The 9,656-nt window shown below is 37.7% G+C and overlaps 1 protein-coding gene across 3 annotated transcripts in view; it reads right to left on the bottom strand.

Annotated features, from left to right (window-relative positions):
- The window catches only part of LOC140624565 (uncharacterized), a 136,558-nt gene that overhangs the window by 116,955 nt on the left and 9,947 nt on the right, over window positions 1–9,656 (bottom strand). Inside the window, exon 4 of one of the 3 annotated variants that reach the window (XR_012024026.1) lies at window positions 5,000–8,374. The exons of the other annotated variants lie outside the window; for them this stretch is intronic. The gene's annotated coding sequence lies outside the window, so the exon portion shown is untranslated. Of the gene's footprint in view, window positions 1–4,999; window positions 8,375–9,656 lie in introns of those variants that run through there. 3 annotated transcript variants of the gene reach the window in all.

Below are 9,656 nucleotides of genomic sequence, written 5' to 3'. Positions count from 1 at the left end.
GTTGCCTCTCCCGTGCTAGCTTGAACCTTCTTACTGCTCTTTTTCTGCCTACTTTTGCTGTTTCTCTATGTGGTGTGCCTGCGTATGGGTGATACATTATTTTAATTAGCTTTAATTTTTATTTAAATTATCTCAGTTAAATAGTTCATATGCTCCTTCGTCTTTCCAATAAATAGCATGACAACTGAGTTATGTGTTATTGGAACATTCTTCCTTGCTAATAACCTCTGGACTGTGTAGTGGCATCGTTTGAAGCCCAAGTCACTAGTGTATCATTACAGGTGATTATTTTCTAATTACTTTTATTGAAAAATTAAATTTATTTTGATTAAAGTATCTTAATATTCAATGCTGCCTTTGATCATTTGGACCATTTCTGAGTCCCTTACCAATATCTTTCTTACAGTTTTGAAATTTTTCAGAGGCTTAAGACTTCTTTTTTTTTTTAATTTTTTTTAAATTTTTTTATTTATTTATGATAGTCACAGAGAGAGAGAGAGAGGCAGAGACACAGGCAGAGGGAGAAGCAGGCTCCATGCACTGGGAGCCCGACGTGGGATTCGATTCCGGGTCTCCAGGATCACGCCCTGGGCCAAAGGCAGGCGCTAAACCGCTGCACCACCCAGGGATCCCAAGACTTCTTTTTTTTAATCAGGATTTTCTCTCTCTTTTTTTTTAAGTTTGCTTTTATTTATTTATTTGTTTGCTTGTTTGTTTATTTATTTATTTAATCTTTATACTCAATATAGGGCTTGAACTCAAGACCCTGAGATCAAGAGCTGCGTGCTCTTCTGACTGAGCCAGCAACATACCCCAGAAGATTTATTTTTTTTATTTTAATTTTTAAATATTTATTTATTTACTTTGAGGGAGAGAGAGAGAGAGAGAGAGAGAGAGAGAATGCATGCACAAACACTGAGAAGGGGAAGACGGCTCCATCTCACAACCCCGAGATCCTGACCTGGGCCAAAATCAGGAGTCTGACGCTTAACTGCCTGAGTCACCCAGGCACTCCGGTCAAGATTTCTTTTTAAATAACTGGTTACTACTTCAGTATCTTGCTGCTGTACTGCTGCCTCTCAGTACAGAAAAAGTCTGACTATATTTTTAAATATAATAAAAAACAAAGCAAAATAATACAAACAAAAATAAGTAGCACTGTGATATTTCTTATTAAATGTTTTATCTCATGGTGAATATACAGACCTCTTAGGATATGAGATAACATGAGCGTTTTCAGCTTAGCAGCAATTCCTTGATGATCCTTCTCTGTTTCTTAAACCAGTGGACTTTAAAAAAAAAAAAAAAAAAGAAAAGAAAAAAAGGAATGAACTTTTGGAATGCTCAGCCCTTTATTCGAGGAGGTCCCAAACCCAAGCTTCAACCTGGATCAGCTTATATGGTATAAGGCCTCATCTGAACAGTGTTTTGCAGCTAAAAATGGTGTCTATCCCATCAGCCTCAAACTGGCAAATAGTGTAAAACAAATGCTTGAAAAGTACCTCAGGTATTATTGGAAATATGAGAGATCAGTCATTTAGCTTATCAATCACATCAGTTTACTTGTAAAGAACATCTCTATGCTTCCGTGTAACACAATCACGAAGGGAGGATAGATCACACCCATCACACTTTGCTCCTCGTGTATTCCATTAGAGTAAACGTGCTAGTTATTTCTACACTAAATGGGGAAGTCATGCAGCTGATCACATTTTACTTGAGAGCTTTTAGAATTTATATAAGTTTGCAAGGATCTAGCATCTTTATTTACCCTCGGCTCTAAATCTGTGAGAACTTTATTGCCTTTTTAGTAACACTTCTACAACCATGAGGAAGGAATCTCAGATCTACTCAACAGAATCAAATTCCCAGATGCCTTTCACTCTCTCTCCTTTCCCTGCCCTGCCATCCCATTACCATTCTAGACACTTCTCTGCACGCACGTAACTGGATATTCCAGACCTATCTATTCCTTTTTACTGATGGATTTCTAGTCCTTCGATTCAAACCATAAACTATCATGCCTTCCTAATTTTACACCTAATCAAATTTCCTGCATTTCCTGGATGTAGATCCTCAAACCTACCAACTCCTTATATTTGCCATAACACCCTACTGAAGCCCTTCATTCTAAGTAGTCTCTCGGCCTTTGTATCTTCTGACTGGTGGTGATCCTGTTATTACTTATGACTTGCTGTGAACATGCAATTTTACTTTTGTCCTCTGATAACACAATTAAGTACCTATTTCCAATAGTACAATCACAAAAATGTTTTCCACTAGGAGCAGCTGGGTAGAATTGGAAATTTAGAAAATTAGAAACTGAGACAATGTAGTAAACTTGCCCTTTTATTTCTGGCCATATAAAAATCTTTCCATAGTGGTAATACTCAAATTAATGCTTCTAGTGTCAAGCATTTGGGCTTTAACTGAATTGATTTATCTGTGTAGCCAACATAAGCTGCTCTTCTTTGTGTCATTCTGTATTTTAGTGGCACTTTAGCTTTTCAACATATGAAATATGCTATCCTATGTATAAATAATTTCTCCATAGGATGTAAGACAAGGTCATTAAATTTATTTTATATATTGATTATGATACCTTTTGCTGATTAAGACTTAATGTGGCCCTTTCATTTTAATTTAATACTGTTCAATTTTTAAAACAGAAATTGTCCATCTTATTGTGAATCAATAGAGTAACTGTAAAATCATAAGGGTTTTCTCACTTTTTATGTGATAAAAAAGCAACTATAAGAATCCATTGAAATTAACCCCCTGATTAAATTGCAATCAAATACGGTTTATTCCTGTGCATTTTTCTTACGTATGATTTTCTGGACTAAACTAATCCAAACTAATACAAGTGCTAGTTTGGAACAACATATCCGTGTGTGTGTGTGTGTGTGTGTGTGTGTGTGTATTCTCTCAAAAATAATCTATTGCCATTAAGTATAATTATATATATTGGGAAAAGGATGGTATTGAGATGAAGAGTGATGAAATCAATTCATAGATGTCAAACTAAAAGTTATCAAGCATATTAACAATATTTTGTGATGTCGAAGATCACTTTTTTTTTTTAATTTTTATTTATTTGTGATAGTCACAGAGAGAGAGAGAGAGAGAGGCAGAGACACAGGCAGAGGGAGAAGCAGGCTCCATGCACCAGGAGCCCGACATGGGATTCGATCCCGGGTCTCCAGGATCGTGCCCTGGGCCAAAGGCAGGCACTAAACCACTGCGCCACCCAGGGATCCCAAAGATCACTTCTGAGATATGATTGTAGTACTTGAGGATGTAGGCTCTAGGCTACCAACCATAACTTTACCAATTATCTGCATATCAGTTTTTCTACAAATACTAATGCTGTTTAACTTCTAGTGTTATTGTGAAGATTAAATGATATGATGTATATACAGTTTTAAGCACCATGTACACTACACAGTAGGCATTCAAGTGTAACATAATAGTAATACTATAAGTTCTTTGATAGAATCCCCAAGAGGCCAGAGACTCCAGAATGACATATAAACCATAGAGAAAAGAGTTGCTATCTGGTAAAATGCTTGGATCTCTATGATACGTACTTCGATCACTTGCTTCCCTGGTTCATTCGCAAAAGGAGGTCACACTTACATTTGCATTTCTGTCCAAACAGTTGCAGGAACCTTCCCACTGGTTAACAAGCATTCTGATATTTGCAGGAGTCACGATTCTACGTATTTCTGCGACTCCCAGGTTTGTTCATGGACGTTTAATAAATAATTCCTCACTAGTCCTAAGTGCCACTTAGGGCAGCACAAGTAACTCTAAGTCACCCTTTCAGACTCATCTACAACTATCGATCAATGGACAGCACTTCCCTTTTATTTCAATTGCCACTCTACTGCCTGCTTATCTCAATTGCCACTGGAAGTCCTGCTGCTCCTGGTAGAACAGAAGGATCCGGATGCTTGAATAAAGTGCCATACAGAAGGCTGAGGAAAGAAGTGGTCTTGGAGAACTTCCTGCTCTCTCCGGCCCCTCCCCTTGCTAACCGTTACCTGCTTAGCTCATTCAGCTGCTGCTGTTATGAATATGGCTTCTCCAGTGGACAATCATTTCTCTCAACGTCACATTTCACGAAGGATGAGCCATGGCAGTATTTCTTAGGCCCACAGTCGTAAAAGTCTCGTCATTCATACTCATGCATCCCTTCACTTGAAGAAAATTGGATACCAGGATACTGAATTGGGTTCTGGAACCAGCATCATGGTGTTTGGTGTGGGTATTAAGTATGACTTTCTGATCTAGACTGGTTGAAAGGGAGTTTCATGGGAGTCAAGCTTGACTTTTATTATTAATTATTATTATTAATTATTATTATTATTTTCAGTATTGCAATGACTATTTGAAAGAGTACATGTTTTCTTTTAATTTCAGCATGGGATAGGGGAGAAGCAACAATTTTCTAAACCTCTTTTTTCAAGACACTTGGACAGCAACCAGAAATATTTAGATACAAATACATGTAAAGGTCCCTTCCTCCCTCCCTTCCTCTTATAAATATATAAATAAAATCCTAAAAAAAAAAGGAAAAAACAAAACAAAACAAAAAAACAAATACATGTAAAGGATGTCAGCCAAGTTCATCAGGCAGCGCTAAATTTATTGAGAGTGGGATATTGTTTTATAGCACCTGCAAAACGTGCTTATGCCTGGGTAATATCCACGTAAATTTCCTAATAAAATAGAGAGGACCAGTAGTTCATGGGATTTCTATGACTTCACTTTAAGCTGGTCATTTTTCTTGATGAAGCAAATATTAAAATTATAACTCTCTTCAATATCTTTAAACAATATCTTTAAATATTATATAAGGAAAAGTAAGATTAAGAGACTTAGAATGTGTAATATGAATAGCTAGTTCCCTGATTTGTAGAACACAAAACTTATTCTACACGAACAAAATTCTCAACTGTCCATGAAAAAAAAAATTGAATCTGTCTCTCAGCCATTTTCTGGAAGGGACAAAGTTTAATTTCATTAGCAAAGCAAATACCAGTAGTAGCACATCGGTACATCAGTTAAATAGTATAATTTCATTAGGTATATATTCTACTAGGAGATGACTGACCTTCCCATAAAATGAGAGAGATTAATTATTTAATCTTTTCTATACAGTTAAATCCACGGCAATTTATGGAAATTATTACAATTATCTCTACATAGAACATATATATTACAAATTTTAAAATTCTTGTTAAAACATGAGGGATGATTACACGAGTGGAACTTAATCTCAGCAAATTTTATTTCCGTTTTGGCAAGAGGATTTCAGAAATTCACTGTAGAGTAATTATTATAGAGTAGCTTTAAAAGCAAAGCACCCCCCTTTTTCATTTGGATTTTAAGCAGTTTTGCAACAATCTTTATTTGATATTTAGAACAATCCCATGAAATAGACACAAGAACACTCTGAATCTGAGTTTCCGTTGAGAGCGTGTGAGAAGAAAATGCCAAATCCAAGACCAGAAACTGGGTGTTGTGACGCCTATGCCTTTGGTTTGTGTATCGAACAAGGTGTTCAAATAATAACAAAATCTGGACATGTCTCCAAAGAAGAGATGCAGTTGGTAGATAAGCATATGAAAACACACTTAATATCATGTAATTAGGGAACTGATAATTCGAAAAACGAGACCGCTACACACCCATCAGGATGGCTAAAATCTAAAACATTGGCAACAATAAATGCTGGCGAGGATGTGGAGCAACAGGGAATCACATTCATTGCAAGTGGGAATGCAGAATGTTAATATCACTTTGAAAGACAATTTGGCGGTTCCTTACAATGCTAAACATAGCCTTGCCATATGATCCAGCAATCATGCGGCTAGACATTTATCCAAAATAACTGAAATCCACAAAAACCTGCACACAAATGTTTATAGCAGCCTTATTCAAAATTGCCAAAACTTGGAAGCAGCCGAGATGTTCTTTAGTTGGTAAATGAACACACAAACGGGCGTATCAGTACAGGGGCATAGTATTTAGTGATGAAACGCGCCGTAAAGACCCACGGGGAACTTTTTTTTTTTTTGACCCACGGGGAACTTAAAATGCCTGTTAACTGACAGGTGAAAATTTGAAAAGACTGTATACTTTATGATTTCAATTATGTGATATTTTGGAAAAGTCAACACCATAGAGGCCAGGAAAAGATAAAGGTCTCCAGGGACTTGATGGTAAGGAGGAGGGTTGAGCTCGTGGGGCATAGTGAATGTTTAGGGCAGTGGAACTATTCTGGGTGATATCATGATTGTGGACACATGACACGACACATTTGTCAACGCCAGCAAACTGTGCAGCACAGAGTAAACCTTAATATAAATATAGACATCTGCTCATTATAATGGATCAGTATTGGTTCATCAGTTGTAACAAGATATTGCGAGGCAAGATATTAACAACAGGGTAACGGTGTGCCGAGGAAAAGGGTTTATAAGAACTCTTTGTACTTTTTGCTCCATTTTGTGTAAACTTAAAAATACTCTAAAACAATAAAGTACATTAATTAAAATAAAATACACACTGATTTAAATTCTTGTATAATGTGTTTGTCATGTTCTACCATTATCTTGTAGGTCACTACCCTCAACTTAACTTATACACTATTTTATGTGTGTATATAAAATTTAACATGAAGGGGTTCCTGGGTGGCTCAGTGAGTTAAGTGACTGCCCTGTGATTTGGGCTCAGGTCACAATTTAATGGGTCATGAGATGGAGCTCCCTGGCAGGCTCTGTGCTCAGCGCAAATTCTGCTTGAGATTCTCTCTGCCTTTCCCCCTACTCATGTGCTCTCTCTCTTTCTCTCTCTCTGTCTAATAAATAAATCTAAAAAAAATTTAAATGTGAGACAGAACAATGCATTAAAATAAAACCTATAAAACAAATCCTAATCATTTGAAAACTTAATAGGTTTCTTCACCTAAGATCTTTTTTTCTCACAGCTGCTCAGAGAAAATGAATCCTGCAAAGAATGGCTTAATGAAATTGCAACTCTTTTTCCCGTTACTAATGGACACGATGAAAGCATTCAGCAAAATAAATGAGCATGTAAAATATCTTATTTTCTTTCATTCTTTTCACTCTATTTTCCTATCACAAAAGCTATTTTTTTACCTTGTTTATCTGACCATTTAAATGCTTTTCCCATGGGGGGCCTGGGTGGCTCAGTCGGTTAAGCCTCTAACTGTTGATTTCAGCTCAGGTCATGACCTCAGGGTGGTGAGATGGAGCGTGGTATAGGGTGTGCGCTAGGAGCGGAGTCTGCTTAAGATTTTCTTTCTCCCTTTCCCTCCCTACTTGTGCACGTGCTCTGTCTTTCTCTCTAAATCAATCGGTCAATCAAGAGAGTTAATTTTGGGGACATCAAGGAGGTTCAGTTGGTTGAGTTAATCAACTTGATCTCAGTTCAGGTCAAGATCTCAGGGTTGTGAGATCATGCCTCACGTCAGGCTCTGCGTGAGCATGGAGACCAGTTAGGGTATTATCTCTCTATCTCTCTGTCTCTCTGTCTCTCTGTCTCCCTCCCTCCCTACTGCTGGGGTGTGCATTCTCCCTTTCTAAATGAATTAATTAATAAAAATACTTTTCCCCAAAATCTTGAACTTGGCCTTGATGTTTATTTCTATACCCCCCTAACTCTTCCATATTATGACAATGGTTTTCTTACATTTTAATAAAACATATTGTGTAACTGTACCTATGTGTCAGATATTTTGATACCGAATTTCAAAACATTCATATTATATTTTGATGTGATATAATAGGGTTATGAGTGCCCTTACAAGGAGTCTCACTATAATTATCTACTTAAGACACTGTATTTTTATGGACTCATTTTATGTCATTTAAGATAAAATTTGAAATGTCTTATTGAAATTATCTGATGCTCATCATTATTTGACCCAGAGGTTAGCGGTAAGCTTACACGAGCAGAGGATAGCTATGTGGTGTGTACATGATGGATAATGTTTTCACTCAAAATCTCTTCTCAGCCCTTAAAGAGGGGACTTTTTATCACTTCAGTTATAGAGTTCTTAGACACAGTAGCTCTGTTCAGAAAAGGAATCTGCAGCAGCCAGAACTCTGGCTGCGCTGATGTAATGTTCTCAAAATGTGGTCCCCAGACTAGGGATCAGCAGCCTCAGCATCACCTGAGAACTTGCTAGAAATGCAAATTATCGGCCCTTATCCAGGAGCTACCGAGTCAGAAACCCTGGGGAGGGCGTTCAGAATCTGTATCCTCCGGGTGATTCTGATCCAGGCCAGCGTTTGGGAATCAGTGCTCTGTAGCCTCGGGTACAGCGTTTAGACTCTCGGCTCTGAGGCAAAGTCAAAGAGTAAATCAAATTACTGGACAGAGTAGTAGCTCCTAGTTAATACTGAAACACGGATTAAAATTAAGACGAAGACTCCACACAACATAGTATGCTTCAGATGCACATACTCCCCCCCCCCTTTTTTTAATGACTTATGATAAAGGTTAGACCATAGAAATGAGAACTTTTCCCAACAGGGCTTGTGATCCCGGAGCTAATGGGGATTGCCGGAGTTGATAAATGTCTGTGTCACAACATAGATCACAGACCAGTACCCCTAAAATTTAGTGTCCTGAAATCAAATCAGTGATAATTAGGATATAAGTTTTCAAGACGCAAGGTCATTTGCTATATAACACTCTTATGGGGGGAGGAAGGTGAAGGGGTAACTTGTTTTCAATTAGTTCATCATTACACCTGCACATTATCATGAGAAGTCACGACTATACTTTTCTTTCCTTTTCTAAAGAAAGTGAAGGATCTTCCTTGAGAAAACGTCAAAGAATGCACTGAAGTGAGCTGGTTCATTGGGAGAAAAATTAATTTTTTGTCCATGAGGCCAATAGTTTAAACTCAGACCAGTCATATATTGAATGCAAACTAATGCCGGCAGTGCTGTTTACGTGGAACAGCTGAGTCGTGAAGGGAAAATATAGTTGAACGTCAATGTGAAATGGTTTATCCTGGGGTTTTCTACCTATCTCCCTGACATTCAACAACAGTTTGAGGTTAAATGTTACGGATTTATAAAACTTATAAGAGCTCTATGGAAAGTAGTAGTTGATAGAAATGGAATGGATTTCCCCTTATCTCCAAATTTCCCTTTAAATTTATTTCTGTCAACAGTTACATTCTAATGTTATTTTCTCTTGTCTAGAATATATAGCTTCATCAAGAGGTCCTCAACTGCATGTATGATACGATTTTCACAGAATTATTTTTTTTAATCAGTTCCTCGCCATCATGTATTCCCCACATCAATGGCCCCACCATCAATTTAGGAACTTGATGGAATGTTGAAATACCAATTATTATTTTTCTTTCCTGCATAACATAGCTCTTTAATCTTCAGTTGGGTACACAGTCAAGCGCTACATTCCCAAACCACTGGTGTGACCACGTGACAAAGTGATAGCCAATTGTCACATGCAGCTGTAAAGCCCTTTGCTTAAAGGGAAGGGCAATGCCCTCCCTTTGCCCTCCTTGCCTTTGCCTTTGCTGAAGCACGTCTGCAGGGACAGGAGCCAGAGCAGTCACCCTGGGTTACAAGACGGGAGCCACGTGG

This window comes from Canis lupus, chromosome 34 (genome assembly GCF_048164855.1).
Source record: "Canis lupus baileyi chromosome 34, mCanLup2.hap1, whole genome shotgun sequence".
NCBI classification, from domain to species: Eukaryota; Metazoa; Chordata; class Mammalia; order Carnivora; family Canidae; genus Canis; species Canis lupus.
The sequence above is the reverse complement of the archived record's forward strand: the minus strand, read 5'-3'. Positions and strand labels throughout refer to the sequence as shown.